The following is a 6,352-nucleotide window of genomic DNA, read 5'->3' on the forward strand; positions in this document are numbered from 1 at the left end:
CCACTAGCATGAACGTGTTAATATTTTTCCACTTTGTTTTGTTTATAGGACTTAAACCAATTAGGACTTTGGCATTGAAAACAGAACTCTGGCATGCTTGAAGCTTTTGATTCTAAAATTGCTCCAAGCAAATTTTGTTCAGCTCTTCGAAATGTCTGAATTCACCTGTTATTTGATTCCAGAGTTTTCCAGTTGTTTGCTGGTTTTACTGGCTGCTCAGAATTGTCTCAGTCTGAACAAGTTAGTGACTAGGTCTTGCTTAAACTTGCTTAGAAGAAGGAACTGGTGCAACTCCAAGTCATTTCCTGTCATGCAGAGTCACTCTGTACATATGCAAGACATCCAGAGACCAGAGACCTGTTGGTTGCAGGGCCCATTTTCATCTGGTTTCCAATGTCTTAATTGTGCAAGTTCATGCCTTAAAATTATGCTGGTTAGAATGCTTCGTTGAGCCTGGGTTGTTCAAGAGCCAGTCAAAAAAACTGTTTCAGCTCTTTTTTCTGTTGAATAGAGATAAAGAATTGGTTCTCGCAGCAGGGACCAAGCCCAAGATCTTCTCCCTGCAGAGGGCTTTAATTGATAAGTTAATGCAGCTGTTGGCATCCATATGTAGGAGCAGCCTCTAGATGCTGATTAGATACAGGTACCTTTTCCAGCACTGGATTGCTCACTTATGCTTCTGTGAAATATAGATATGCCCTATGCTTAGCATTTGCTGTTAATCAGCAATATGTCTCTTTGCTCAGTATGCAGGATCCATTTTGAGTTGCTTAAGCAGTCCAGACAGTGCATGGGAAGAAACAAATCTTAATGTTAGGACACCCTGTGAGGTAGCCATGTACCTGGCAGACTTTCAGTATTTAGTGCTTTAATTGTGTACTCTGCTAATGGGTGAGGGGCCTCATTATCTTGATTAAGAGCTATAGATATCGTATTTCAAATTAAAACATACCTACATATCTTACCTATTTTGTAAGTAAAATCAGGGAGTAGGACATGTGAGAGCTCCCACATTTTAATTGCTATCGCTTCATTAGAATACAAGTGAATATTGTTTTGTAAACGTGTTTTGTCTGTAGTATTTCAGAGACTTATTACTGGTATGGAACTATGCTGTTGCTTTTATTCCCAAAAGGGGAATATATATGATATATGCTTTTATGTCCAGAAGGGTGAAGCCTAAGAAGAAAAAATAATTTAAATCTATTAGAAGGCAGAGAGCTAGGTTGACTTTGTCCTCTGTCAGCATCTCAGATAGTACATTCCCTATATTGTCCAGCTTAACATTTAAACAAAAGCAGCAGCTGGCTAAAACTGAACCTAAGCATGTCTGAGGTAATGCTGGTTATGGGTGTACGTGCATGGCTTTGGGCAACATGGTCTAGGGGAAGGTGTCCCTGCCTGTGGCAGGGGGTGGGAACTGGATGATCTTCAACGTTCCTACCAACCCAAACCATTCTATGGCTCCCGTATCTCCTTGGTGGTTGTCTCTACTTCAGAATCTTCCTCCCACTTTCCCAGTGTGCATAGACATAGTTGCAAATAACCTTTTCAGCATTAGAGGTCTTGTTTAAAACTGTTGTGAGATACTAAACCATATCTGTTTATTTCACACCCAGAAATGAGACTCTCCCTATTGTTCTGAACTGCCATTTACAAAATTTATTTGTCTGTTATTTCTCACAAAATGGGTATTCACTGACTGTCCTGCTGCCAAGAAACCATAGAAACATCAGAAGAGCTTAGTTTACTTAGTGAGCTGTACTGTTTCAGTCTCCTGTAGGGGCAAGTCGTCTCTGAAGCCGTTCATTGGGTGATATTTAAGAACAGTATGGACCTTCCCATAGCAGTGATTTTCCTTTGGAGCCAGAAGTCCCAGATATCTATAAAGAGGCTTCTGAGATTAATCAATCCTCTATACAGTTACTAAACTATGATAGCAGGCATTTTTTCTGTTCATTTCTTGAGATCATCAAAGCAGTATAGGGACTACTCAGTTTAATTCCAGTCAATAATGCCCATTAGTAAACCACTCTTCCCACCTGCAGTTGGCTTTGGGTTTGATTCCTATTCATAATACTCACAGGAAAGAACTTTCTAGTTACTTCATTACCTGCTTATTATCCTGCTAGGTCTCAAATCCAGTTTCAGGTTGCAGAGTTCACAGTACTCTGAGTTCTTGAGCGAGTAGCCATAATCTGTTTCAGTGACTTAACATTTTTCTTCAGTTAGTTCCAAGGAACCTGAAGGTTCCACATCAAGGACAAGACTGGACAGCTAGACGGAATGTTTGTTCAAGGTCTGGCCCACACCTCTTGAAGACTTTTGCAATTAAATATTTGATTTACTGAGAGACACTTAGATAAAATAGCATTTAATGCACATGTGGTTAGAATGAGTAGGCCTGACTAGAAAGGCAGGCATTTTGATCAACGAGTTAACACTTTTGGCAAGAGTTTGTTTAAATACAAAACTTGACTTAAGCTTTGGTAAGGATAAGGTCCTGAGAGATTAAGATAAACTAGAAACTGCTACTTGTGATTCAATAGCAAGGACTGATCTGAAAACCATGGGAGCAAAAGGCTGCACTGATAGGATTACTTATAGATTGATAGCCACGGTTTCATGGTGGAAGCTGTAAAGTGTTGCAGCTCTTTTTAAGAAAAAAAAAAAAAAAAAAAAGTTAAAGCTCACACCTTTAAATGCATTAGAATGATAGAAATAGAGCTTTGATACATAAGTGATGACGTGATTCTATCCAGTCACATTTACTAGCATACTTTACTAGCAGTGGCTGTTTGTTTTCCACATGCTTGTAGTGATCAAAATGAGGAGGATTCATGTGGTTGGCTTCCAATATACTGAAATGAATAGATTTGTTTACTTAGTCAGACATTGAAACCTCTGAACCTCAGAAGTCCTCTAACGATAGATCATGGAGACCAGAGAGGGAAGTTAGTGATAACAATGTCAGCAGAACTTCTATGTCATTGCCTCCTGCCAACCAGGAGTGCTAGAGAAATGTGCTCAAAGAAATAGATATCACTGGCCATCAACACTAATACACGTAAGGTTTCTAAGAAAAATGTTATCTGCTGCTCAGTGCTTTGTGACCTGTGCTGGGCACAGTGACCATGCTGGTTAACCACCTAGCACAACAGTTCTCAGCACCCTGGCTGCTGCAGCCTGCTGGACAGCAGTCTAACATACTGGGCAGCTCTAAGAACAGCTTCAGGCTTTTCATATATATATATATACATTTGTATACAACTTACAGGCCCACAGCAAATGGGGCTATAAATACATATGTGATATATATATATATAAAAGAAAAAAGTATATATATAAGAAAATATAGAACCCCAGAGGTTCTAACCCTGCTCTCACTGACTTCAAAAGGAATATTGCTCTTTTTAGTTTGTTTTTCCTTAAGAGCAAACTAGTGGACTATGACCTATGGTAGCTTTTATTGTACTTTTATATATTTTGTTAAATCATTTGTTAATTTTTTGAGCAAGATGATTTTATAACATGCTGAGTAATTTGGAGTTTGTGGTTTTCATACATTTACAAAAGTCATAATATTTGCTATAAATAAACTTCTGTTTTATTTTGTCTCTATTGGTTTCTACACGTTTGTAACAGTGTCGGTACTCCCTCTTTGTGTAGCAGACGATAGATAAAAACACTTCAGTTTTGTAACAGTTATGATGGCTCAGTCTTATCTTTTGCTAAAAGATATATATATTAAATTAGCTATTTCTGTCAAAACTCCTTTGTAATCTATGGGGTGGGGGGTGGGTGGGGGGAAGAGAAGCTTATTTAATTTCTGCTTTTGAGTTTTTAGAATTTTTTTTAACAAGGACAGAGATTATGTGACCTCCTCATCTTTGCTTCTTTGTTTGTCCAGAGAAGAAGCAGCATTGGTCCCCAAGCTGTGCATACTCAATCTTGTTGTTTTGTGTTTTTTTGTTTGTTTGTTTGTTTGTTTGTGTTTGTTTGTGTTGTTTGTTTCTTTTTTTTTTTTTTTTTGGTTGGATTTTTGGTAACTGCAGTCAGAGGTTGTAAACAACACTCATGTAGGGCTCAGCCAAACTTCACTAAAGTGTTGCTGTAGTTATAAACAATTCTGATGAGTTTAGGTCTGGCCTGTAATTATTTGAGTGCTGTCATTTGCTTTTTGTGCTGAACAATATAAAGAGAATGCAGTACTTGTCCCAAATCTCCTCCTCCACGCTGTTTTAAATCAGTATAGCTGAAAATGCAAATACTTTGCTTTATTTGATTTTAATGGATTTTACTAAAAATCTTTTAAACATTCTAATTCTCAAATGTTTCTCTCACTGTGTGTCATTAATATGAAATCCTTATGTGGGTTCTTTGTGAGGTTTGTCTTTCTATTTCTTGAATTCCATGACTTGCTTTTCTCATTTGTCATTCAGGAGATATCCCAATATATTGAATAATTTATTTTGTATTTGAGAACAGTTCCTGTACCTTATGCACTATTTTGACTGTCTTATAGACATCATTGTCATTTATTTTTGTGATTTATATTACGCCATTTTCCCACTCTCTTTAGTAAAGTACTCCCCTTGTCCAGTATATCATGGGACTTTGTCTCGTCTCTTTTTTAAACCGTTAATCTTCATGCTAACAACTTCATAATTCTGATGCAAATAGAATGATGGCCAACCATCCCTCCATCCACATACTTTGGATCTGCTGTTTTGATCTTAAGTAGAATTGTTGAAAAGTTAAATATACTGTGTTACTTAGGCATAATTATTAAAAACAGGAAGCACCATATTGTCATGTATGAAAGAAAATGAAGTTGCACAATATTAGCTTTAATAAATATTCAGAATAGGCCAAGTATGGTATTGGATTCTATTTATTTTTACCTTAAAGTTATGTTGGAACTGCTAGAACCAGAATAAGAGAGTCTCTATGACTGTTGACTGATTGTAGGTTCAGATTTAGTCTTAAGATCATGTTCTGCTCTTGTTCATTCTGTAAGTGAACAATATTCTTTTTCAAGCATGGATGCAAATTATCATTTGTGCTGGAAGGAGGGATTGTTCGTGGGCAGTTCTTGAAACACTGCAGCCCTGTCCATCCACAGTTCAGTGATGCTGAGCTGTTTGTGAACACTTCAAGCCTGGGCTACAGCAAATGAAGAGAACGAAAGATTCATAGCTATCAGAGCTCAGCAGAAGTTCGAGCCTGGTCCTGTTCTTCATCTCACATTGAAGACATAGGCAAAGGGGCATAGTCATGATAATCATACTGAACAAACTTGCCTGTGTAAGTTTAGTCATCTAAGCGTGGGAACACAAGTTCCTGTTGAGAAATGCAAAGAAGAACAAGAAAAGTAGCTCATTGTCTCATATTCCCCTATTCCACAAAGTGACAGATCATTACTAAGTTAATGATGCTTGTAGTAGTGATTTTGTGATCTGGACTTCCGCTGTAGATATTGTTAGAGATTACATGTTATAATATTTTTCTTTGTGTATAGATGTATATAGACTAGCGTGGAGGCTAATTTGTTAACAAGAAAGTAATTTAAATTATACTATTTATAAAAAAAGCTAGGTGTTTGAGGAATTGTAACTCTGAAGTCCCAATTTCCTTCTTAGTCTGTCGACTCTGTTGCTTATTCTTAAATGAAAATACAGACAATGCCTGTTACTTCCTGTGCTTACTTAGCAAATATCTAGAAAGTTGGTTTTAAAAAATAAAAATAAAAAATCAACACTCATGCTGTTTTTTCCATAGTTTAAAGACCAGTTCTGCTGACAACATAATTGTGTAAGCTGCAACTCCTACTCCTTTCTCTCTGAGCTAACAGTGTCCACGGACTGTAGCAACAGCAGCTGCATATCTTCCCTGGCACAGAATGATTTAGGGTGGAGAGCAGATTCTTTCCCCTTCAAATCACTTCAGAAAATTCTTGGCAGAAAGCCAGCTGATTTGTTTTGTTCAAGTAGGGAGGTTTGATCTATCAGCACATAAAAAGTATTCTTATAAATACTGCACTGAAAGGCAAGAATTCAGTTTCTGCATCCTAGATCAGTTGATTTTGTTCTTCTGCTCATAACATTTTAAGTTTTTTTTCTTATGCAATTACTAAACTATGTAGAAAATGCAAATTTGAGACAATGCAGCCCTCTTGCTTTTTTTTTTTTTTTTTTTTTTTTTTTTTTTTTTCTGCAGTTTATGATATAGTTTGCAATATAGGTGTGAACTGGAAAATGTTGGTCAAAGATTAGCATGGGAAATACAAATTAAGAAATGCACATTCCAGATGCACATTCCAAAATGAAATTGCAGTTGCAATGCAGACATC

This window comes from Anas platyrhynchos, chromosome 2 (genome assembly GCF_047663525.1).
Source record: "Anas platyrhynchos isolate ZD024472 breed Pekin duck chromosome 2, IASCAAS_PekinDuck_T2T, whole genome shotgun sequence".
Lineage (NCBI taxonomy): Eukaryota > Metazoa > Chordata > Aves > Anseriformes > Anatidae > Anas > Anas platyrhynchos.